We start from the raw sequence: 26,952 nt of genomic DNA on the forward strand, positions 1-26,952 counted from the left end.
ATGAGGAAACTGAGGCACAGAGAAGTTAAGTGATTTATCCAAAATCACTAGGAAGCAGGATTTGAATCTGACTCCATAACCTGTGAACTATTGATAACTCAGTAACTCAACTTTTACTGTAACACACACACTACTTGGAGCTCACCTACTTGGTCCTGGAGTTCTTCATTATCCAGGAACTGCTCTTCCTGCCTATTGAGGGACTCCTCCATCACTCTGCCCCAGATGAAATCTCTTGATTCACATGATTTCTTCCTCTCCTGGGACCAAAGAGATCTCTGTTCCTCTGGGGTCATGTGGGTCCCTAGGGCAGATTCATAGATACACAACTGAGTCTCTATGTGTGGCCCCTCTCCTTTCTTCATGTTTCTTGTTCTTTCTACTTTCTAGCTCCCATTTTTAATAGTATTTTATTTTTCCGATTATATGTAAAAATAATTTTTCACATTCATTTTTTATAAAATTTTGAGTTTTTAATTTTCTCCTTCTTTCCCTTCCTCCTCTCCTCCATCCCTAAAACAGTAAGCAATTGATATAGGTTATATATATATATATATGCAATCATGTAAAACATGTTTTTATATTAATCATGTTGTGAAAGAAGAAATAAAACAAAAGAAAAAACACACAAAAATAAAGTGAAAGTAGCATGCTTCAATCTGCATTCAGACTCCCTCAGTTCTTTCTCTGGATATGGATAGCATTTTCCATCATAAGTCTTTAGGAATTATCCTGGACCATTGTACTGCTGAGAAGATCCAGGTCCCATTTTTAAAGACCCATGCATGTGGCCCTCTGAAACTGCCAGTGAGTCATTCACTCATTCTTTATGTGGTGCCAGGGGAACAATGAGCATCTGAGCACAGTTCATACCTGATATAAGAGACATTAACAAAAGGAGAACAAACTCTCACGGAATCCCAGAGTTGGAAGGGACCTCCATGGCCATCTAGATCAACTCATATGTGAAAGGAATCCCCACTACAGCATATCTCACAAGTGATCATTCAGCCTCTGCTCAAAGACCTCCAAGGAGCATCACCTCTTAGCGAAGCCCATTGTACTTTTAGACAGGTCTAGTCATGTAGAAGTTTTCCCTGACATCAAGCTTAAATTGCTCTCTCTGCCACGTCTACCCATTCCTCTCTGAGTGCAAAATAGGTACCCCTTCAAATACTTGAAGACAATTATCATGTGCTCCCTGAGTCTTCTCTTCTCTGGGCTAAACATCCCCAGTTCAATTAACCTAGTCTCATGTGACATGGACTAAAAGACTTTCACTATCCTGGTTAGTCCCCCTCTGGGGGACTATCTCAAAGGGAATATATATACTTTGTATAGAGACCTTTTAACTTTGCATAGAGAGCTTTTAACCTCAGCCTTGAGCAAACTTCTTTTCCTAGGCACACCCTCTATAAGTAGATACAAATAATTTTTAAAATTCATATAGCATAAGAAATGATAAGCAGACAGATTTTAGAAGAAAAACCTGCAAAGACTTACATTAACTGATGCAAAGTGAAATGAGCAGAACCAAGAGAACAATATACATGGCAACAGCAACATTGTGTGAGGATCAACTATGAATGACTTAGCTTTGAATCTGACTCCATAACCACTGAACTATTCGTAACTCAGTAACTCAACTTTTACTGTAACACACACACTACAGCAATACAATGATCCAAGACAATTCCAAAAAATTCATGATGGAAAATGCTGTCTGCATCCGGAGAAAGAACTGATGAAGTCTAAATGCAAACCAAAGCATATTATTTTCACTTTATTTTTTTTCCTATTTTTTTCCCTTTTTGGCCTATTTTTTCTTTCACAACCTGACTAATATACAAACATGTTTATATATTATATAATATATATATATATATATATATAAAACCTATTTCAAATTGCTTATCATTTTAGAAAAAAGGAAGGAAGAAAAATTTGGAACTCAAAAAAAATTTTAAATGAATGTTAAAAACTGTCTTTCTATGTCATTGAAAAAAATTAAATACTTTTAAAAATCCATATAGCAGCAATCTCTAAACAAAGCCTTATAGTTAATCATAGTCTGAAGTGCTCAACTCAGAGACAGAGCTTGACCAAACCTCAGCACACTTTTAGTCTAATCCCCTCATTTCACAGAGGAGGAAATGAAGGAAAGTTAGTAGCTTCCCCCAGGTCACATATGGGGAAGGATCAGAAGTCAAATTCTTTTGAACCCACATCTTCTGACTCCAGAGACAGTGGTCTTTCTACAATACCACTCTGCATCCCACAAGTTTCAGATTTGGATGGGATAGTTAGGTGGAGATGCTCAACAGGTAACTGGCAATGGGTTTTGGAGTTCAGGAGAGAGCTTAAGAATGGATATGAAGAGCTGAAAGCCATCTATATAGAAATGATCATTGAACACAAAGGAGTCGATTAAATTAATAAGGAATAATGTCAATTATTTAATCAGAAAGAATTTATTAAGGTGTTACTAGGGATACCAAAAAAAGGCACAACTCTCCCTGTCCTCAAGGAGTTCTACACATGTAATTGTGTGTGTGTATGTGTGTGTGTGTGTGTGTGTGTAAAAATTGTATGTATGTATGTATTTAGAGTGTATGTACATATAAATTGTATATATTCATATATTTTATAATTATAGTTTATCATTTATGTTATAATTTATAATTATATTATATTGTTTATATTTTGTGTTTATATTATATTTATGCTATATAATTTATGTGTAATATGTAATTATATATCTTTTATTATATAATGATTAATATTGTTATATTAATTGATATATTATAATCATATTAATTACTACAATAAAATATGTTGTATATAATTACTTTTTATTGTGATATGTTCAAATTATATTCTTTATATATTATATTTGTATTATATATTTATTTTATCATATATAATTATATCTTTGTATATACTTTTATATAAATATAAAAATATGTTATTTATTATATACAAATTATATATAATTGTATATAACACATATATGTATGTATATATTCAAGATATACAAGAAAGAGTAAATAGAAGATAATCTCAGAGGGATTGGGGGACTAGAAAAGGCTTCAAAAGAAGAGAGAAGAGTTGATCAGTTAATAACCATTTATTAAGCACATATCTGCCAGGCACTGTGCTAAGTGCTGAGGATACAAAGAAAGGCAAAGGACAGGCCCTGCCCTCCAGGAGCTCACAATCTAATGGAGGAGACAATATGAAATCCACTACACAAAAACAAGCTTTATACAGAATAAATAGGAACTCATCAAGAAAGGGAAGGCACCAGAATTAAAAGAGTTTGGGAAAAGCTTTGGAAAGAAGGTGGGATTTAAGGTGTGGTTTAAAGGAAGTCAGGGAAGCTAGGAGGCAGATATGAGGAGGGAGAGGGGACAAGAGAGAGGGTAAAACACAAACTCAATGGGCAAAAGATGGATAGTGACCCAGCAAAGGAGACCAAGAAGGAACACTCAAACATATAGGAGGAGAACCAAAACTGAATCAGTGTACCAAGGAGCCAAGGGAGGAGAGAGTACCCAGGAAGGAGTCGGGACCAGCACTGGCAAAAGCTGCAGAGAGGTCAAGAAGCCTAAGGACTGAGAAAAGGCTATCAGATTTAGGAGTTAAGAGATCATTAGTTACCTTGGAAAGAGAAGTTTCAGCTAAGTGTTGGGTTCTGGTGTCAGATGAAGCAGCTGAGATGTAGACAGGAGATGAGAAAACAGAAACTTTTGGTGTAGAACATCTGTTTTATACGATTTGGGCTGTGAAATGAAGAAGAGATAACTAGGATTGAAGATGGAACAGTGTCAGGTGAAGGTTTTTCAGATGGAAGTGACTTGGGAATGTTTATAAGACAGTTATCACCAATGCAAGATTGAATGAGAGAGAAAGAGAAGTCTTGATCCAGAGGGCAGGATCTTAGAGAAGATGGGAGGGGAGAGGATCAAGAACACCTGGAGAAAGGCAAAAAAAAAAAAAAAAAAAAAAAAACACATGGAGAAGGCTTGACCCTAATAAGAAGTCTTCTTCAGAGACCGAAGCAAAGAAGAAATGGAGACATTCATAGTCTTCCCATGCCCCCAGCCTCAATCAAGGGAAAACAAGGAAATGCTACAAGTACTTATAGGGTTGAATTAACCCAACACACAGGTCACCTCCAAAGTTCATGAAAACAAACCTCGTTCCTCACAATATCTTCCTGAAGTGGGCTAAAAGAATCACTTTTATGTAGGAAGAACTCAAGAGAAATAATGCTGATGTTAATTTCTGCCCAACACAGCTGAGCTTCTTGAGGTCCTTGACTGATGAGAGTGAGGCTAATATGTACGGCTTACTAATTAGGACACAGGAGCTGGAAGAGACCTCGGAGACCATCAGAAGTGCCCAGCATCCTTGTGTTACAGGGAAGAGAACTGTGGTCCAGAGGTGAAGGGACCCATCAGCCAGCCAGCAGCGCTGAGGCCCCGCTCCAGGCTCTGTAGGCAGTCAGTTCTGGAACACAAATTACTGTTGTTAGTGTTCTTAATGCCTTATAGCAATATCAAATTGCCGTTTTCAAAGACTTTCACGTATTCTGAAGAGCAACCCTAGACAAGCCATTTTTTACAACTTACAGGTGAGGAAAACAGAAAATTTGAGACTTGCCAAGCTTTGCATGGTAAGTCAGTGGAAGGATTCAAAGGATTATAAACTTAGAACTAGAAGGAATTTTAGAGGTCATTGAGTCCAACACCCTCCTTTTACAAATGAAGTAACTGAGTCTCAGAGAGGTTAAGTGACTGGTCCAAAGTCACACAGGCAGTAAGTAGCAGAGTCCATTCCACTGTCCCTAGCTTCCTTTAAATCCTAGCTAAAACCTCCCCTTCTACACAAAGCTTCTCCCAATCTCCTCTAATTCTAGTCCCTTCCCTCCTGTCGGTTATTTCCTATTTCTCCTGTATGTAGCTTATAGTTGTTTACACAATTTCTCTCTAATTAGATTGTGAGTTCCCCGAGAACAGGAAATGTCCTTTGCTTTTCTTTGTAGCCCCAATACTTAGCATAATGCCTGGTACATATCGTTTAATAGATGCTCACTGATTGACAGCCAGATGAACGCCAAAGGCAGACGAGCAGTCCTGAAAAGGGCTCCACAAGCCCTCACACCAGAGTTGCTAGGCCTCCCTGAACACCCCATACACCTCATGCATGTAGCATGTACAGTGGCTACATCCCAGTAAAACCATCTTGGCAGACAGGCTAACCCAAGTTGAGGGTGACTGACAGGCCCTTAGTGAGTTAGGGTGAAGACTTCTCCAGTAGAATGGGCAGATGAAAACAATTGGTTCCAACAGCCATGAAGACAGGTAGAGCAGGCACTGTGGAGTGCTTAGAGCTTGGTCAGACATCGAAAATACCTAGGTCAGCCACTGCGTCCCGAGCCAACCCAGTCATCCTGACTTTTGTCTCACCACTGAACTTCAATGACTAGAAGAGAGAGTGAAGCTGACAGCTTTGCACAACACTGCCTCACTTAATTCCAACTGAAGTACGAGTTAAGACATCACCGCATTGATGTCATTGGTCCTCTTCAAAAACAAAGGACAAACAACAACTGAGTGTCTCCCAGAAGTGAGAGTGATGGTCCATATTGGCTGTTTTCTCCAAACGATTTCCATCTGGTCCCAGTTTAGTCCCAGGGCTACTGAGATACTTGAGAACAGACCTTACTGTGTTTTCATTTCTCCATCGGGGGAAAAAAAAAAAGACTGGTCCATGCTTCTTCCCAGCCTCAAGAGTCTAGGTTGAACCACTGCATATGACACTGATGCTCTAAACTAACAACATGGAGGTCAATGAGAGGGTTCAATCAATGTCAAAGTCACACAGTTGATTGTTTTTCCTCGCCGTTTGGTCCAAACTAATTTGTGGTTCTGCAACAGTAACAAAACATTCTCCAGGTGTGAGGGCAAGCTATTGAGCACTTTAACTCTCTGTCCTCCAATAGATACCCCACCCCAGCCTATGCTGTGTTTTGGGGGAAGAGAGGAAATTGTAGGGTAGGATATTTAATCTTCTTTCTCAATCTTTTTTCTCCCAGCTAGTCCAGATGTCCAGGGAGCAAATCACTTGAGGACAAGTGATATGAAGGCTTTCTGGGTTCAAGATAGCCCCAGGGTTTCCTCCATCCCACAAGATCCTTTACGGGCCAAAGGAAAGATGTGTGGTAAGATGACAAAGTCACAGGGAGGAAGAGGGGAATGTCTTAAGGACTAAGACACATCGTTTTCCCATAATTCTTCTAATAATTCTAAGAAAGAAGCAAACCAATTCGCCTTCTCTTCTTCCCCCAAACACACTCACCAGAACAATAGCTCCCATTTAGATAGTATTTGAAAATTAATAGTTGTTTCTAGTTCCTTTATGTTTGTGGTTTCCTTGGTTAGAATATAAGCTTCTTGAGGGTAGGGGTTATCCTCCTTGTTTCTATCTCTTAGAGCTTAGCCCAGTGCCTGACAAATAGTAAGTACTTAAATTCTTTATCTATTCTATGTATATTTATGTATGTATGTATGTATGTCTCCATATGTCCATCTGTCTACCTCCCCATTAATCTACCTATCACCTATCAATCACCTACCATCTACCATTCTACCCACCTATCATCTTTCTTGCTCCCTATTTATCTATCTACCTACGCATCTATCTATATCTATCTCACAACAACCCCCATCAACCCAAGCATCACTAGCCACATTTTTCGGTAATGTCAGAGACATTAAGTATATTTCACTTCAATATTTACATTCTTGGCTCTGCTAATTATTTCCTTTGTGACTTTGGACAGGTGATTTCACTTTTCCAGACCTCCATTTTGTCTTATGTAAAATGATGGGGCTGGAATAAATGATCTCTTGGGTTCCTTATAGCTGTAAACCTTCTGACTTACCTAGTCATCCCATTTGTAAGAAGCAGGACCTGGAGAAAAGCTCAGGGCTTTCTGAGCCTAGGTCCAGTGTTTTTCCCACTGCACCATCCTGCCCCACGATTCAGAAGGCCTCCCATCTCATTATTCACGGGCATGGCCCCTAACTTTCCTGGATAAATGTCATTTGGCAATAAGGGCATTAATCCGTTATTCCCCCAAGCTCTTCCTTAACCTTGAGAAGCTTCAGTGCTTCGATATAAAATCATTAGGCAAGTCCCCCATTTACAACACTGCATCTGTGAAACTAACTTCCTGAAATGGTCTTTCTCCTAATATTGTGTGTTTATAGGGCCAATGAACAATTGTAGGCCAGGTTCCTGACTGGTTATATGTTGTTAGCTAACTGTTTCATGTGTTTCTGTCAAAAGCAGGGGGCCAAATTGCTGACTTCTGGTTTTGTGATGAGGACTACAAAGTAAACAAAAGATCCTTGAAGTTTCTGATCACACCTACAATGATGAACACCTACTGCTACCACCAAATTTCACCAAAAGAAAATGCTTTTGGAAAAACAAATTTCTCTTTTAGAATACAAATGTTCCTCCCAAAGTCATTCCCAGTTTAATATGAATTACTCTAGTCAGCTAATCATATTGTTTTCTTTTCAATAGTCATTGAGTGGAGAGATGCTGTTAACCTAGAAAAATATAAAACAAGGATTTTTAACCTTTTTTATATAATGGATCCCTTTGGAAGTCTGATGAAACTTATAGACCTCCTTTCAGAATAATGTTTTCAAATGTATAATATGCACTATATAGCATTACAAAGGAAACAAATCATATAGCTACCAAAATATTTTTTTAAAAAACGAGTTTACAGTAAAGAACCTCCAATCTAAAAATAAGGTACACAAGATGGTGAAAGGACTCCAAATTGCACCTTAAGAGGATTCTTTGAAAGAACTAAGGCTCTTTAACCCAGAAAAGAGACCAGACCAGACCAGATCAGACTCAGGGAAGATGTGACAGTTGTCTTTAAGTATTTGAAGAATTGCTTGGCCCCAGAAGGCAGAAGTAGAAGCAGTGGTGAAAGTTACCAAAGGGCAGATTTTATCTCAATATAAGGACAAATCTAATAGTTAGATATTTCAAACCTAAAATTTATATAGTATTTTAAAGTTTATAAATATTTTGCACATACTGTGGTTTTTTTTTTCCAATATAGACAGGGCTGCCTGGAGAGACTGGTATGTTCTTCCCACTGTACTATAGCTGCCTCCATTTGAATGAATGAATGGATGAATGGATGGATGGATGGATGGATGGATGAATGGATGCAACATATAGGTTTCTAGTAGATAGAATGAAGATAAGTTGTATATTTCAAGATCCTGGATGATGCTTAGTTTCCTAACTTGTATTTTCTCAATATTGTTCACCTTTCTCATCAACCCTGGCAAGGTCATTTTCTTCATAAAATGCTGGAGACATTGCTAAAATCCATCCATCATCCAATATTTGCCAGGTTCCCACTATGTACAGGGTTCTGTACAAGGAGACACAGGGTGAATACTTTATACTAATGAAAGAGATATTTGTGTTAAGTTTCTGTAAAGGGGAGTGGGGATGTTAGACGAGGCTGAGAGTCAGGGTGACAGGTGTTACCATACCACATCCTTTCCTTCCATATCTGTTTGGCCCAAGTGGCCAAAAAGGAAATGCTGATTTTTGTCATCAGGGTCCTGGGCTGAACCTAGGAACGAGTGTCAGATTGCCACCCACAGAGAGAGGGTATGTGTGGGCAAGCTGAGCACAAAGCTAGAAGGGAGTGTTCCCCAGGAGAGTGGAGGGTGTGAAAGAGACAGATTCAATGTATGGCTCTGTGCTGAGATGGGGAGAGCTCTCTAACAAAAAACAGAAGTGGAAAGGGGGGGAGGGTGAGAAAGAGAGACAGAGAGAGAGAGGGAGGGAGAGGAAGAGGGAGAGGGAGGGGGGAGAGAGATTCATGGAGACAAGGACAGCAAAAAGAGAGGGTGGGAGGGGGTCTGGCGAGTGGAAGAAAAAGTGAGATACAGACAAGCTCATAACCCATCTATGGAAAGAAAGAAATAGGTGGAGGAAGAGTAATTTCTGTCCCTTCTGTTCAAATTATCTAGCGTTCTTCCACTCTTTTTGTATCTAATGTCCCCTCATGTTTGCCCACATGTACCCTTCATTTCAAACCTTCCCCCATCCTCTCTTCTCCAGTCTAAAATTCCTCAGTTGCTTCAACAAATTCACCACCCATTACTGGGTCAATACAGTTCCATGCAGTTCCCTTCCCACCTCTATTCAAAACTGGTCCTTGTATCTACCATTCCTTGAGGGCCCTGCTATCTCCTAAATGACAATAAATGGTAAGATGTGAATCAGATAATAAATCCTAGAATCTCAGAGTTAGAAGGAACGTCAGAGATCTGAACCAAGGGTATTAAGGGAACTCCCTTTACCAACATCAGTTTACAACCTTAAAGGTTGCCTAAGGCTCTGATAGGTTAAATACCTTGCCACTAGTCACACAAGCCATTATATATCAGATTTTGTTGTTCAGTCACATCTGACTCTTCATGACTCCATTTGGGTTTTCTTGGCAGATACTGGAATGGTTTGCCATTTCCTTCTCCAGCTCATTTTAAAGATGAGGAAACTGAGGCCAACAGTATTAAGTGACTTGCCCAGGGTCATGAAGCTAGTAAGTGTCCAAGGCTGGATTTGAACTCAGGAAGATGAGTCTTCCTGATTCCGAGCCCAGTTGTCTATCCAGTGTACCACCTAGCTCCCCCTTATGTATCAGAAGCAGGACTTAAATCCAGTTCTTTCTGACTCTGAGCAGGTTCTTTACCTAATATGTCATATTGCTTCTCACCATTGATTCATTATAAACATAGGGAAAATGTATTTGGCCAGGGCTTTAAAGAGTCCACCTAAGAAGGAGAATTAGAAGTCAATGGACACGTTTTAAAGCAGACAGCATCACTGCTCAAATCACCTAGGATCTAATGTTAGGCTCATGGAGCCCCCCACCCCCACCCCCACTGTTTATACATCTAAATGGACTGAGCTGCACCTGCTTTGGGGTTGATTCTATAATGGAAACTTCTCCCTCTTTACATTCTCACCCCAGCCACCATCTAGCCCTGCTGTGCACAGTCTGAGACTAGAGGAACTGGGGGAGGGGCTGTGGGAAGGGGCAGCCGGCTTGTGCCTGACTTGGGTGAGAAAGAGGAAATGCTTAAGAAACCAAGAAAACCAGAGAGAAAACAGTACCTGGGGTGGCCACAGGGTGAGCCAAGGGCTTTCAGTTGGGGTAGGGGGTGAGGAATGTTGTGGAAGCAGGTGCAGGTCCAAACCGTTGAGCCGAAGCACCAGAATAGGCTGACTGACAAATATGCCAAGAGGTCACAGGATCAAAGATTTCTTAGAAATCATTGAATTCCACCCTTTCATTTTACAGAAGCACAGAAAGTAAAGTAATTTCTCCTAGTCACGCAGTTGGTAGAACCTGACCAGAACCCTGGTCACTTGACTCCCAACCCAGTGCTTTCTCCAGCTCTACCCATGGCCCACCTCAAAGGAGAGAGTACAGAGCCCTATATTGCAATGTGGAGAGGGGGACCTGGGTAGGAGACTTGCTCCGGAGGGAGCCCTGGCACCTTCCAGGGGGGACAATTTGTCTTTGAACCAACTGGTTAAGTTGGAGGTCCCACAAAGACTCTGTAAGACCTTGTAAAACCAAAGGCTACCGAGAAAGGTTTGCCAGTTCATTATTCATAAAACAGGATTCAGGAATCATCCAATTCAATTCTATTCCATCCAATTCACCAAATGTGGACAAATTGCATCCTTTCCTGGATTCTAGGTTTCCTCTTTTTTTCTTTTTTTGGAAGCAATCAGGGTTAAGTGACTTGCCCAGGGCCACACAGCTAACAAGTATCTGAGGCCAGACTTGAACTGAGGTCCTCCTGACTTCAGGGTGGGTACTCTATCTCCAATGCTACCTAGCTGCTCCTTAGGTTTCCTCTTTTGTGCACGCGTCAAGGGGTGAGGGAAAGTACCTAGCATGTAAGATGGGGATGACAATATCTGCACAACCTACCTCACTATCATGTTGTGAGGCAAGTGCAGAGGGTAAAGTGCTACATAAATGCTAGCTATTATTATTATTTTTTAGTAATAATTATCAACATATATATGTGCAAGGCACCATGCTCAAGGCTGATAATACAGAGATAGCACGGGCCTTGTTTACAAGGCATTTACCATCTAAGTGGGGAATAGGACAAGTACACAAATAACCATAATATATTTTTGTTCATTGATATAATGAAATATATCCTTGTAGGCAGAGCGGCATAGTACATAAAGGGCCCGCCTTGACTTTAAGAAGAAACTCAAGAAGAAGGCTCAAGACCTGCCTCTAACATTCATTTACTGTAGGACCATGGGCAAGCCTTCTTCTCTGAGCCTTAGGCAACTCTCTAAGCCTCTAAGTTATACTTGAGTAGCAATCTGAGTCAGTGGTGCAAGTTTTGACACTGGGACTTTCCACACATATTAAAATCACAGGCTCTTGACCTAGTGAGTTGTGTGTGTGTGTGTGTGTGTGTGTGTGTGTGTGTGAGAGAGAGAGAGAGAGAGAGAGAGAGATTTCTAGCTACCTAATAATTATTCATCTTTCATTGCTCACTCCTCCATAAAGAATCCCCAGACTTTCCCTTCTTTTTTCCCAGTCTACAAGTATCTCTCCTTTCCTGATATTATCTATATTCCTCATTTAATACTTACTATATAAGGAATGATCTTATTTAGCTTTTTATATCTGTGAATGGTATATGAGACATTAAGAACATGTATGAGTAGCAAAGGAAGTTGGACAAGAATCAAGATGACAGACAGTCCCAGTATTGTTCAGGTGCCCACGGAATCCTAAAAGAGAAAGAAAGGCCTCTAAGCGCACGGAGTTCATGGAAAGCTATGGACAAGAATCACATCAGATGAGAAGGTATAGATGGATTGTGAGAATCAGACTCATGAAAAAAGTACCCACACAAGTGTAAATGACAAAGCCACTGAAGTGGATAAATACATTTTTGTCTACCTTACTAGGTCACAAGCTCCTTGGGGAATAGATGGAGGCTTCTACTTCTTTATTCTATTACACACACACACACACACACACACACACACACACACACACACACACACACAGTGCCACATACACAATATGTGCTTAGGAAATATTTGTTGAGTAACTGATAGGAATTTACAGAGGGAGAAAAATTAGATGGACGGTGTAAAGGCAAGAGTCCACCCTCACCCCGAATTAATCACCAAAGGCTGTTATCTAGATTCAATCAATCAATGGAAAGTAAACTAGCCTTGAATAAGTTCTTAATCAGTTTGAAAGGATCATAGGGGATTTGGATCTTGAGTAAAAGAAATGGTACCACAAAAGAAAGATCTTGTGATTATTTGAGGAAGATCAAGTCACACTTCTTGGGAAAGCTAGTTAAAAGCAAGCTAGTTTAGAGCCAGTCAGACACTTGAGAAAGGACTCCAAATTTTGGGAGATGAAGATTCTGGGACATCCCCCCCACCTTCCCCCCCACCTGCCCCCCCCGTGTCCCCCCCACCAAGGAATTTCCCTTTGGGTGAGGAGACTATGTTTCCTTCTCTCTTGTCTCCCCTCCTCATTGATCATGTTACTGGGGGAATATGGGGTGTTCAAGGAGGAATAACACCTCTGGTGTGAGGGCTTGCCAAGCCCTTTTCGAGGCTGTTCATCTATCTTTGGTGTCTACCTGGCATTCAACTCTCACCTGTAGCTCCAGGTGCCATAACATTCACAGCAGTCACATTCCGGTAAAATTGTCTCAGCAGATGGGCTAAACCAGGTTGAAAGTAACCAACAGGCCTCAAACCCATTGATGAGTTAGGGGGATACCCAGCCCAAGCATGTGAAGACTTCCAACAGCCATGAAGGTGGCTGAAGCAGGTGCTGTGAAACACTTAGAGCTTAGTCAGGCACCGAAGGCACCAGAATCATTCGCTGCATCCTGGGCTATGGCCAGTCATTCTGACTTTTGTCTCACCACTGGATTTCCATGACACTGGAAGAAAAAGTGAGGCTGATGACTTTGTGTAACTGCCTCACTTAAATCCAGTTCCCTCAAGAGTCAAGACATGATGTTATCTGTTCTCTTCAAAAATGGACAAATGACCACTGGGGAGATTGGACTAGTAGCAAACAACACCTGGGATAAGAAAGAAACAAGCTAAAGGCAAACAGGTCTCTCAAGAAAAGGCAACTGAGTATCCAAAGATAGAATGACCGAGTTATGACCTTGTGTACTCTATCAGAACACCTGGAGGACCCTCAGCAGCAGTGTCCACTAGAGCGAGTAGCGGCGTTCCTAGAGCAGTAGTGATCATCCGGTGACAGCAGTCGTATCATCATCACTCATCAGTGGCTGAGAGTCATTCCCAGGACCAGCCAAACACTCTAAGGAAAGGAAGTTTAAGAGCTCTGCCACGGCTTTAACTCACAAAGCTCAACAATTCAGTTCAATAAGCATTTATTAAACACCTACCATGTTCCAAATACAAATAAGAACAAGAAAAACAGTCCCTGCCCTTAAGGAGCTTATAGTCTATTGGGGAAAGACAGCAGACAAAAGGAAGCTGACAAGTGGGGGAAGGGTACACCAGGGGCTATCTTGTTTGGTAGAGTTCAAATCAAGCAGAGCAGCATTTGGAAGGTGGAGAAAGAGCTGAAAAGTCCAGGGGAACTTTGTGAGGACTCCATAAAGACACTTCCAAGAACCAGGAGTTGTAACATTCCTTGGCACATGGATTCCTTATACTTGCGCCTCACTACTATTTTTTTACTATAAGTTTGAGTCCACTCTCTGTAGGGATATCGTATGTACAAGGGGAAAGTTTGTCCCTATTGGGGGCAGGGTGTTTCAGTAACAATTGTCCTCATGATACCTATTTAAAAATATCTTTTTAACAGCTAATTAAGGGAAACACACTGGTGGGGGCTCATGAACAATGACACTGGACACTAGAAACCTCAGTGACCCTCAGGGTTACCTCTAGAATCCTGAGAAAGAGAAGCAGTAGTTGCCCTTTGGGCAGCAGACCCATTAACACAAGTAGGTGTTGGAAAAGTGGCCCTGCAGAGCATGCTACATACAATATCTCTGGAAGGCTTCATGGATGAGATCAGGCTAGAAGGGAAATCCGAAAGTCAAATAGGATGAGCAAGGCAATGAAGATTAGAAAGATCATTGCTGGCAGGGGACACAGTGTGAACAAAGGTACAAAGAGATTAAGAACAGAGCATTTGTGGAACACAGAAAAAACTTCCCTGAGAGGAGGTGAGAGTCTGTATTGAAGAGCAGGGCAAGGCCCATTTCCTTCCTTTCCTGCATTTATGGGTCAGTAAGACAACTGATTCTTGGCAGTTGCAAACTCTGATGTCTGTCTGTCTAAAAATTACTGCAGACACTCTAGAAGAAATCCACATTTTATCCAATTACTTGATTCTCCTCCTTAGCTAACTTATGCTGGGTGTGGATAAAGAAAGGTTCTGATTTACAACCTATGCTCCCTTCCCCCCATCAAAGAGCCAGAAAATAGCCCTTAAGCCCCTAATGTAAAAGAAAAGCAACAGACTTAACTAATGAACTTCCAAATAATCAAAATTTGGAGGTCAATTTTTTTCTGAATCTGCTAATTAAGATAAGGAATGGAGAGGGGAGCAGAAAGGATGATTAACTTCTACCTGGAAACCTTTGAGGATTGACTCTAGAGTAGGCATTCTTAATCTCTTTGATTACTGACCCCTTTGGCAACCTGGTGAAGCCTAGGGACCTCTCCTTAGGAAGTTTTAAATGAATAAAATAAAACACATAGATTACAAATGAAACCAATTATATTGAAATACAATTATAAGACATATTTTTGTAAACAAGTTCATGCCCCCTTGCCCTAGAGGACTCTCGTTTACATAAGATTCTATATGGTCATCACTTGCATGCAGATTGAGTTTGCATCATATTAATTTATATCTGCTAAACTGTTGCTCAATAAATATGTTTTTCTAAAATAAATTGTTTTTCATTTTCTCCCCCATATACATGCCCCATCACCCCAGCAAGACTGTAAGTACCTGGAAGGCAAGGACTCTCTCCTCTTTCCTGTGTATTATTAACCCCACCCCCTTCAAACCCATCCCCTTCCTTCCTCCCAGGCTCACCACAGGCTTCTGTCTAGCACCAAATACACCACAGTGTTTCTCAGTTCTCTCAAGGGGCTATATAGATCAATCAACCAATAAATAAACATTTATGAAGAGCCTACCATGTGCCAGGCACTGTGCAAAAGGGTAAAAGACAATGTCTGCCCTCAAGGAGTGCATAATCTAATGGGAGTACAGGTATAAAACAACCAGAAAAACCCATCTTATGCAAACTATTTATATTGTGAAACCATATATATAAATTAATTACCAATGCAATGTTCTGTAAGCCATTCTCTGGTAACTAATAACTATAATTTTAAATACCAAGAATGTGACCAAGTGCAACTACTCCTAATCTTGCTGGGTTTCTCCATAGCCTCCAGCAGCCCAGCTCATTTCTGCATCTGGAAGGAGGGAGATTCTGCATCTCCAGGGATCCTGAGCATTTCTGGAGCTAAATCAGACCTAGGTCCCACCGGGGACTTCCTCCTCCAATATGGGAAGCAGTCAAAATCTCCTCACTTGGTCACACACAAGTACACTTGAGAACCAATCAAAAGTAGAGGGGAAAAAAAGAGGAGAAAGGGAGGAAACTCAGATACATAAGGGACAAAGTAACCCTGCTTATTATAACAGCCTGGTTTGTGTTCCCTTAACTTGCCCAACATGTATCAGTTACACAAAACGATGACATTATGTAAGCAATATTTCAGGGGGGGCAGAGACGCTTGATCCAGAGATCCAGATATATTACTAAGGCACTCATAAGCAAAAGTCTCCTTTATACCAAAATTTCATAACAGTATTTTTTGTAATAGAAAAAAAAAGGAAACAAAGTAGATACCTACCCATCAAGTGGGGAATAGCTAAACATACCATGGAAAATACATATTAATGGACTATTACCATGTGGTAATTAAAGAATTCAGAGAAGGATGGGAAGATTTATACTAATTGGTACAACATGAAGTAAGCAGAACCAGGACTAAATGTCACAGAAAAGGAAAGAATGAAAAAAAAAATGAAACCAAATATCGTAAAGCTATAATTACCAAGTTTGGCCCCAAAGAAAATAAAATGTGCTCTGTCTCTTTACTTTGCACAGGTGAGTATTATGGGTATGGAAAACTAAAACTATATGTTTGTCAAACTGGGTTGGTATGATGGTTAGTTTTACTGAATTGCCTTTTTTTCCTCTCTTACTTTTTAATTCTTTGTTGTAAGGAATAATTTGGAAATTAGGAAATGAAAATTATATTATAAAAGCAAAAGATTTTCCATTTAAAAAATATGTATATTTAAATGGGAGATACATTTCTTGGTGATCAAAATTTGGATTGTAAAAGATTAAAATAATTCCCTACAGAGAACTTAATTGAAACGCAGGGTTGAACAAAGCTGATGAGCAGAGCCAGGCTAGTCTCTTCTCTAGTAATTGGCCAAAGGATGTTACAATGGGGTTGCTCAATGTTTCAGTGGGAGTTGGTTAGAATGTATTAAAGATGATGTTGTGAAACAACAGGGTTACAGCAATAGGATGCAGCAGATGCCTGCATCACACAGAGATATGTGATTCTGGTTCATGTTCAGCAACCTTGGCCTTGACCAAAGCAGCCTAAAAGTCAGACTATGAGGCCCTCCCGATTTCTCTCACTGCCTGGGCAAACTGAGGTTGGACCAATTCCAGAGGAAGACTTCTGGGTCATCCTCATTTCTTCCTCCTCCCTCATCCCCTTCATCCAACCAAGTCCTGTTGACCACACCCTACAATCTATTGATCCCCCTCCACTTAGATTCTCCTCACCCTGGTAATAGGAAGACTTGATAGTGAAGGAAAACAATACGCACAATGATTGCAACCATGCAAATCAACACCAAAAGGAAGTAAAAAGCAGTAAGGGTAATAGCCAATGTTAGTTCGAGAGGGCAGACGACAAAACACACCTCTCTCCTCTGGGAGAGGCGGGCAGGACAGCTGTCTGAAGGTGTGTATTCTGACACAGTCACTGTGTCAGTGGCTTTTGCTTGATTGGTTTTATTTGTGACAATGGAGGGTTCCACCTCAACTGGCCTGGTCCCCTCCACTCCTGTCCCCTTCCCCACACACACAATGTTACAGTTCTTTGGGGATGAAAGGAATATTGGGAAAGATCTGGGGTATAACACAATAGGAATCAATGCGACTTTTCAAAAGAAAAAGAGGTAGTTAAATGAGATTCTCTCTAAGGTCCCTTCCATCCCTAACATCCTAAGCTTCTAAAAGAAAACTTTCATCAGGGTGGAGTTGTTAATTATGGGTGACTGAAAGAAGTATTTTTAAGACCAGTGGAGATTTTCCTCTGGTCTCAGGAGATGGTAGTAATACAAGCTTGCCTAGAGACATGGAGCTAGACAAAATGACCTCTGATTCATTTTTTTTTCCATCTCCCCCACCAGATATTATTCTGACCTCCACTCCTTCCTCCTCCCACACAAGTGGGCCTGGGAATTACCTGAGGGGAACAGAGGGGAACAGACTGACTGCAGGTACCTAGAGACAAATATGTAGCTTGTCCAGTGGGGCCACTTTTCCAAGAGAGGGAGATGGTCGTTATTTGAGAGCTTCTCTGTAAAGGCTACCATGAAGCTGGGTTACGGGGCCAAAGAGACCCTGTGCAGCTAGAAGACCCTGTTCAAGAGCTGGGCCACTAGCCCCAGGAAGAGGCCAAGCTCCTCCCTGGTATTCTAAGACCCTGTCTTCCCCCAACCCGTGCCCCCCCTTCCCTCCATCACTATCCAAGCTGAACTTGTTTGTATCTTTACACATTTGTGCCCATCTTTCTTAAATGACTAATCAATACAAATTTGTTGGGCTTTGGAACTTGTAGTAAAACAATGTAACTATTCACAGCTCTGATGGAAGAAATGCATTCCTTTATCTGGGGTTCTTTGAGAGGGGCACACATGGCTTGGTGAAAGAGGAAGCCCGATGGGCTGAATCAAGGTTAGTGATCAGTGGGGTGCTAAGTGTCACCACCAAACTGGCTTCACATGATTAGGAGGCAGCATAGCATAGCGGATAGAGAACCTCAAATTTCCCCTGTATAGAAAAAAGGGGGACTGATTTATATGATCTCCAAGTCTCTTCCTACTCTAAATGCTATGAGCTTATGAAAGATTACTGTAGGCTGGAGCAACCAGGAAGGGAGCCACAGAGGAGCCACAGGTCCTAAAATGTTCTCTTAATAATGGGTAGATGCGATAGAATAGGCAGGAAAGGAAAGAGCAGACAAGAATGGCTGAGTCATTGTGTTCAGGAGGAAATGTGTATGTCATGTCTATGGTACAGTGAATAGACCAGCCTGGTAAAGTAGAGTTTTTGTGAGGACACAGACGGAGATGAAGCCAAAAAGAAGCCCTTTGGGGGACTGGGGAGGGGGAGAGGAGAATGAGGGAAGAAAGAGGGATTAAGAAGGACATAGTGACAACCAGGAAATGGGCTAGCTCAATCCCAATGAAGTCATGGGGAGTTCTCAAAAACCTAGCACCAGGCCCGCTGTCCCCCAACCCACCCCATGGGCTTCTGAAGCTCCCCACCCTGGGTGGTACCCAACCCCAACAGGACAGGGCGAGAGGTCTTCACTCTACTTTGTGAGCCCTGCTCTCCTTGCTTTCATCAAAGGTTCTTGAAGCCTTCTGCAAACACTAATTAGGCTGCCAGTTCCCTCCTGGGATAATTACAGGCCTGGTGCAGAAGCGAGCTGCAGCAGCACTGGGGAGGAGGGGCTTAGATCCAAGATCTGTGATGGACAAAGGTAGCTTGGCCTCTCAGAAGGAGGTGGAGGGAGGGCCCTGAGCCTCCCCACTCTGGAGAGTCACCCTGAAGAAAAAACGCCCAAGCCAACTAGGAGCAACTGAGAGGAGGAGGGGCTCATTTGAGTTTTGACTGAGAGTGATGGGTGGTGCCAGGCAGGGTCCCAACACTGCCAAGCCACAGGCAGCAGCACCTTCTGGTTTGGGTTTTGGGTTTGGTTTGATTTGGTTTAAATTTAATTTTTTTTCTTGGTAAAAAAATATTTTCTCTCATTCCCATATTCCTCTCCATTAAAAAACAAAAACAAAACCCTTGTTAACAAACATGCAGTCAAGTAAATCTAATTCCCACATTACCCAAGTCCAAAGATGTTTATCTCGTTCTGCATCCTGAGTCTCTCTTCTTTCTGTTAGGAGGTGGGCAGCACGTCTCACTTGCCTGAGGCAGTTAGGTGGCACAGTGGATAGAGCAAAGGGCCTGGACTTAGGAAGACTAGAGTTAGAATCTTGGCTCACACTTAACCAGCTGTGTGATCCTAGACAAGTCACTCAATCTTTGCTTCAGTGTTCTCATTTGTCAGAGGGGGATAATAGCATGACTTTCCTCCCAGGGTTGTTACAAGGATCAAAGGAGATCATAATTGTAAAGCCCTTAGCACAGTGGCTGGCACATAGTAAGAGCGATATTAATATAGCTATTCTAATTAGTATTATCTTGGGGAGTCGCAGCTGTTGTTATTGTACGAATTGTTCTGCTCATTTCGCTGTGCATCAATTCATACGAATCTTCCCAGGTTTTTCTGGAATTGTTCCTTTCATCGTTTCTTATGGCACAATAGCATTCCATCATATACTACAGTTTGTTCAGTGATTACCCAAATGATGGACATCCCCTTGGTTTTCAGTTCTTTGCCATTGCAAAGAGAGTTCTTATCAATATTTTTGTATGTATAGGTCTTTTGCCTAGTAGCAACACCTAGTACTTACCTGGGTCCTCTGACTCTCTGTGTTCTTTCCCCAGAAAGGGTGTTCATTTCAAGTATGGGGCAGACCAGCTGGGCCTTGGGACAAAGGATTCTTCTTCCCTTCTTCCCTTCACATCTCACTCCACGTCTGGCTTCAGTGTATATAGAGGGGAGGCTGATGTGAGAAGAGTAAAGTACGGGGATCACCCAGAGGCTAGACTGATGCCCCTGTAGCAGCAGCAGCATCTCACCCTTGGGAGGGGAGTTTGGAGGCAGCTGCACAAATCTGAAAGGGGATCCACAGAGTAGCAGAGAGGATGCGCGGCTTCGGAGTCAGAAGACTTTATTGAGCACCATCTCTGCCACATATGAGTTATGTGACCTCAGGAAAGTCATCTAACATCCCCTCCCCGCCCCCACCCCCCGCAAGGCTCAGCTTCCTAACTTGCAAAATGGAGATGAGGATACCTACTCTGTCAACTTCACAGAGTAGGACAGTTGTGAAGAAGAAACGAAATGAGAGGATGTGCTTGAAAATACTTTGTAAACTACGAGCAGGATGCCAGTGTAAAATAAAATGACCGTCGTCGTTGTCATCATCATTCAGGGGCATCACTGCCCCTCATCTTTCACGTGGAAGTTCAGGCCCCTCTGAGGAAAGTTCTGGAGCTTCCGAGGGCCTCCTGCCCACTGCCTTCCTCTGTTTGTATCTGCTCAAGAGGCATCTGGATCCAGGAAGATTCAGGAATACTTTTGTTGTTGTTGAGTCATTTCAGTTGTGTCCGGGGTTTTCTTGGCAAAGATACCGGAGTGGTTTGCCCCTTATGCTATTTGACGTCTGAGGAAACTGAAGCAAACAGGGTTAAATGACTTGCCCAGGGTCCCACAGCTACTAAGTGTCTGAGGCCAAATTTGAACTCAAGTCCTCCTGACTCTGGGGCAGTCACTGCACCCACTGTGCGAGATAGGTAGTTGTCTACAGAGCGAATGGTAAAGCAGGGCAAGAAAACGAGGGAGCAGGGGGGAAGTTTTCCAGCCTTGATCAGAACACACAAATGTGTTGTTCAGGCTTTGATTTAAGACTCTCTAAGGAGAGAAGTCCAAAGACTGCAGGTGCAGCTACCTCCCGTGGAAAAGAAGGTACCTGTGTAACCCGGGAAAGGAGAGTCTCCATGAGAGCTTGGATGGTATTCAGCAAGATTCTCTCCTTTCTGGACCTCAGTTTCCTCATCTGTAAAACAAGGATGTTGAACTAGATGATTCCTAATGTCTCTTTTAGTGCTAAATTGTATGTTGGTGAGATGGTGGTGCTTCCGAGGCAGAGGAATCATTCATCTTGGACTTCCAGGGAACAGGAAACTCACACCTACCCCAGTATGAACCATTAGCTCTAGGTGCTGTAAAGAGGCAACATCTCCCACCTGGATGACCATACTAAGCTCCTAATTAATCATCTTGCCTCAGGTTTCTTCTTTGCCAATCCATGCTCCAAACAGCCACCACTTTAGAAGCTGTATGACCTGGACCACTGCCCATTCCTAAAGTACAAACCTGACCCTATCACTCCTTAGATCATTAAGTTCCCTACTCCCCTACCTCTATTTCTTCCGTGAAGCCCTTCAGAAGCTGGTTTCAGACTCTACCTTTTCAGATTCACTCAGTGTTTGTCTCTTTTATAGAATACATGGTAGAGCCATACCAGCTTACTGTTATCCCACACAGAACATTCCATCTCCTGCTCCCATGCCTGAAATGCATTCCCTCCTCACCTGTGCCCTTTAGGGCAGCTCAAGCACCCTCTAAAGTATCCCTCCTCAGTGTGTATGAGTTTAAGGTCTCCATGAGCATGAAAGCACTGCCCTCAACCCCAAAGAAGGAAAGGGCAAAGGAACAGGAAACAGGGTTGCCAAACTCTGTCAACATCATGATTCAGCAGAAGGCCCATATTTAGAGCCTATCTTTGTAATCTAGTTAGTTCTGTGTTAGGGAGATCTCTGGTTGAGGGATGAGAGTGAAAGGTAGGCCTTTCCAAGAGCCACCATCACTTAGTAGAAGCTGTCTGGTATTGCTACAAGTCCACTAGGTTCTACCACAGGTCCTCCACTGCCCTCCCTGTGGGGAAATCCTTTACCTTCATGGTTTCTGCAATACCTTGGACTTCAAAAACCTACTTCCTGTCTGCCTGCCATATACTCTCTGTAAATCAAGGGCCAGACACCAAAGTGATTTCCCTAAAACACAGGTTTGACTGTGTCATTCCTCACTATTCAATAAACTCCAGGGGCTCCCAGTTGCCTCCAGGATCAAACATGAAATCCTCTGTTTGACATTCAAAGTCCTTCACAAGCTAGCACCCTCCGCCCTACTTTTCCAGTCTTCTTATAGCCTACTCCCCACCATATGCTATGGCATTGGCCTTCTTGATCCAATTCTCTCTCTCAGCTCTGGGCATTTTCTTTGGCTGTTCCCCATACTTGGAATGTTCTTCCTCCCTCCTCATCTCGGCCTACTGGCTTCCTTTAAGTCCCATCTAAAATCCCAGCTTCTACAGGCAACCATTCCTAATCCTTGTTAATTTTAGTGCCTCAACTCTCAATTATTTCTTATTTATATAGCTTGTTTGGACATAGTTATTTGCCTACTGTCTTCCCCATCAGATTGTAAGGTCCTTGAGGGCATATAACATTAAGGCAGAATTCATGACTTCAAAGATAACCATGAATATGCCAGAATGGTCCAGAATCCCAGGATATAAGGAATTCTCTAAGTAGAAGGCAGAGGAGTTAAAGCATTTATTGAAGCTCCAAAGTAGCATACCCACAGACCAGTGCCCCCAATTTGACATCCTGGCAAGAACCTTCCAAAACCAGTACGCCCATCTCACAATAGTGACCAGGAGGCCACAGAAAAACATCATGGCAGCAAGCCAAGCCATACTGGTTCTTCCCCTCCCAATGCCAGGGCCCTCCAGCAAGAAGACCACCCACTGGCCTCAAGCCCCTGCTCAGCACTTTCCGGTCTGCATGAGGGTCAGTCCTGCTTTTTGTAGCACTTGCTGCCATCGTCGGCTGCCTCATCCCAATCGGCAAGCTATGTTCCCTCCTCTCACACAGTCGCCAGAAGTCATCACATCGACCAGAACATCATCTGAGCGACCAGAACTCAAGCGCCTATCATTGGCTCCAGTCCTAGCCACTCTCCCAGGACTCTGAGAGCCCACTCAAATGGGCAAGAAAGATCTCCCCATTCACTGGTTGCCTTTACAGGGCAGGACCTATCTTTTGCCTTTTTTTCTTATTCTCCCCTCCCCCACCAGTGCTTAGCACAGTCACTGGCACAGTGGTAGGCACTTAATAAATGTTAATTGATCGACTGACTGATAGTCGTGAGGAGTAAGATCCCAGACACCAAGCAAGAACCAGCTGCTTTCTGTGTCACTGTCCCTCATCCCACGGCTCCTTTTCTTCTCTCAGAGAGACAGACACCCTTCTCACCTACCACCCATCCTAAGTAGGACCTTGAGGTCCTAATTTTATAATCTTCTTTCCTCTGAGAATCCCTATTAATAATTAATTCATAATAACTCATTTCTATAGTGCTTAAAGTTTTAAATGTAGAATATCAACACCTCGAGAGCAGAGGCTACTACTCTTTGCATTCTAATTCCCAGAGCCTAGCATACTGCCTGACACATAGTAGGTACTAAATAGACATTGATTGATTGATCATCTGATTGACTGATTAAAAAGATTTGTCTTCTTATAGATCCTGGAAGGTAGGACTGCTTACATCATTATCTCCAGATACACTACAGATGAAGAAGTTAAGTGATTTGTTGAAGTTTACATAATGTCACGAAACCGAAATCAAACCCCAGAATCCAAGCCCAACCAGCCTTCCATTATATCACACTGCTTTTCCCAGTAGGATTATTATCCTCCTTTTCCTTTCTCAACTCCCATAGACCAGCTGCTGACCGCCATTTTGCTCAGCACCATAAAACTTGTCAAGGAACTCCCTACCTCAAAGGGAAACAGCTTAGGGAGCCCAACAGTTATTTTGTACCTAATGGCAACAATAAGGATAGCCAGGGCATCTCAGGTCCCTTGCAGGTCTAGATCTATGAAACTAGGGTCCTCTTTTATCTTATATCATGTTCCCTTGCTTATACTCAACCTTGATATGTTTATAGAACAAAGGGTGCCTTTAAAATGTTCATCATTTCTGTTATAAGTACCTATCATAGTTAATTGGGACTATATTTTTTCTCTTTTAAAAATAATATTTTATTTTCCTGATTACATGTAAAGACAACTTTTAACACTGATCTTTAAAATTTTTTGAGTTTCAAATTGTCCTTCTCTCTCCCTCACTGCCCCCCTCCCTGAGACAGTAAGCAATCTGATATAGGTTATACATGTTCAATCATGTAAAGCATATTACCTTATTAGTCATGTTGTGAAAGAAGACACAGATCCAAAGGAGAAACACACACACACACACACACACACACAGAGAAAATGAAAAACAGTATGCTTCAACCTGCATTCAGACTCTATCAGTTCTTTCTATGGGTCTGGATAGCTTTTTTCATCATGAGTCCTTTGGAATTGTTTTGGATCATTGTATTGCTCAGAAGAGTTAAGTCATTTATAGTTGATCGTTGTACAATGTTGCTGTTACAGTGTACAATGTTTCTCTCACTTCGTTTTGCATCAGTCCATATAGGTCTTTCCAGATTTTTCCAAAATTTACCTGTTCATTATTTCTTATAGCACACTAATATTTTGATACTATACTTCTTACACCCACCCACCATCTGTCTGGATGCTGCTCTTCTGAAGGAGGAAATAGGAATTGTTTGGAGAACCTTCTCTTGATCTTCAAGTATTTATCACAAAGATCAATATCATGGAATCTAAAAACGGTAGAGCTGAAGAGGAAGGGGACTTCATCTAGTCCAATGAAGAGTGGCCTGCCAAGGATCCCACAGTGGTAGGCGAGACTTGAACCTGTCTCCTGACTCCCTGACCTGGGCTCTTTCACTTACTACCCAACCTTCTCTGTCACTTTCCTGTTCCAGAAGCTTTTAGGGGACCTTCTTTGACCTCTCTCTGGGAGATGTTAGGGTCAGGCAACGCTGAGGATGACTGTGCTTTCTGACTCATCAGCCTCCTAGATGACACCCCTCCTTCCCAAGAACACCAGCTCTCTTTAATGCATGACTGTCCTTGTTAAAGGAGTAAAATTAGCGTTTATAGGGAGAAGCCACCGATCAGCCAAGGAAGCTGACTTCAAGCCAGCAACACCATAGCAACCCTTGTCCATGCAGAGAACTCCAGGCAATCATTGGGGACCTTGATAACTTTTTCAGCATGTCCTCCTCACCTAACTCTTTTGCTCCAGTCTGGCTGGGAGCATTCCTTCTCCTCCTATGCCTCCGTTTCACAATGACACCCCGAAGGACAAAATGATAAACAAAAGCATGGCACAGTCTTGGAAGAAGAGAGTCGAGAGTGCTAAAACTCAAAATGAACTGAGGCTGGAGTGGAATGCTGCTAACAAAAATGGCTTTTTAGTTCTATAGTGGGGGTGGGTTGGGGGTGGGGGGAGACCAAAGAAGGCATAGGACTGCTGGTTAGGATCCATCAGGAGGATGGAGATGATAGATTTTGAACTAGAAAGAACTTGAGGGGCTACCTAGTCTAGTCCCCTCACTTTGTGGATGAGGAAACTGAGGCCCAGTGAGGAAAAGTAACCAAAATCACAGAACTGGGATTCAAACACATGAAATCCAGCACTCTTTCCAGCACACCAGGCTGTCTCCATGGGAGCACTATCCATTGTTGGAGATGATAATAGCAGATCACAGAGAAGAGACAGAATGATCCAACCCTTTATTTTGCTTCTGTGTTTTTTTTAATTTTTTCCCTGCCTGAGAAAATGATCCTTGGACTGGAAAGGACATAACAGAAACTGGAAGATGGGATTGCTGAGCCAGTGTTGGTGACCTTTGAAAGACTATGGATATTGGGAGAGTCTTCGGGACTGAAGGACAAATGTTGATTTGATTTCCAAAAGAGGAATGAGAGGGAAGTCTATAACCTACCACCTTTGATTCTTACTACCTTCACAACCTGGGGCTAATTGCTTTACTTTTCTCGGCCTGTTACTTCATTTGTAAAATGAAGGAGTTGGACTAAATGGTCTCCAAAATCCCTCCCAACTCTAAAGTTATGATCCTCTAGAGCTCTGAGAAGTTAGATGACTTATCCAAGGCCACACAGTAAACAAATGGTGAAATCTGTACTAGAATCTAGGTCTCTTGACCTTCACCAGCCTTTTCTACTCTCTGCTTTTATAGTATGATTACAGGGGCAGCAGAAATATTCTCACCTCTGCCCTCCAATAATGACTCCCCCCATTAGCTTGTCAGGGATGTCTGGAATGTATTCCTTTGGGCGAAGGTTTTGCTCCCTGTTAAAGTATAAATATTCCCCACAGGAAATAACACACTTGGCTTCTACCAATCATTAACATCTCAGCATAAATTAATTTATTAGCTTTTCCAATGCTCTGAGAGTAAGTTTTTGGTTTTTTTTTAAAGTGAGGACGAGAGGGATAGGTACAAACCAAGGTAGCTGCCTACCAAGGACAGACAGGTGTGGTAGGCCCTAAACAGTGAAGGTGAAGCAGCTAGGGAACATCGCACTGGGCTGGTGGTGAGATGAGGAAAGGGAAGCAGGAGGGTCTGAAAGGCTGGTGGGGGAGGGGGCACTAAAGGCATAATTTGCTCTTGTAGTTTTGTTGAAAAATGTGAGCAAGGCCTGATGTTAGCTTAAATGTTTGTGTCTTCGAGTATAAATGCAAAGAAGGGAAGGGCTGAATGAACACTGAGTAAGAGAAAAAAGCAAGATTTGTCAGCACCCTAGAATCTCAGAAGGGAGGATAAGAATTAGTCACAATTTTCCCCAAAAT

The sequence above is a fragment of the Trichosurus vulpecula genome, chromosome 1, assembly GCF_011100635.1.
Source record: "Trichosurus vulpecula isolate mTriVul1 chromosome 1, mTriVul1.pri, whole genome shotgun sequence".
Lineage (NCBI taxonomy): Eukaryota > Metazoa > Chordata > Mammalia > Diprotodontia > Phalangeridae > Trichosurus > Trichosurus vulpecula.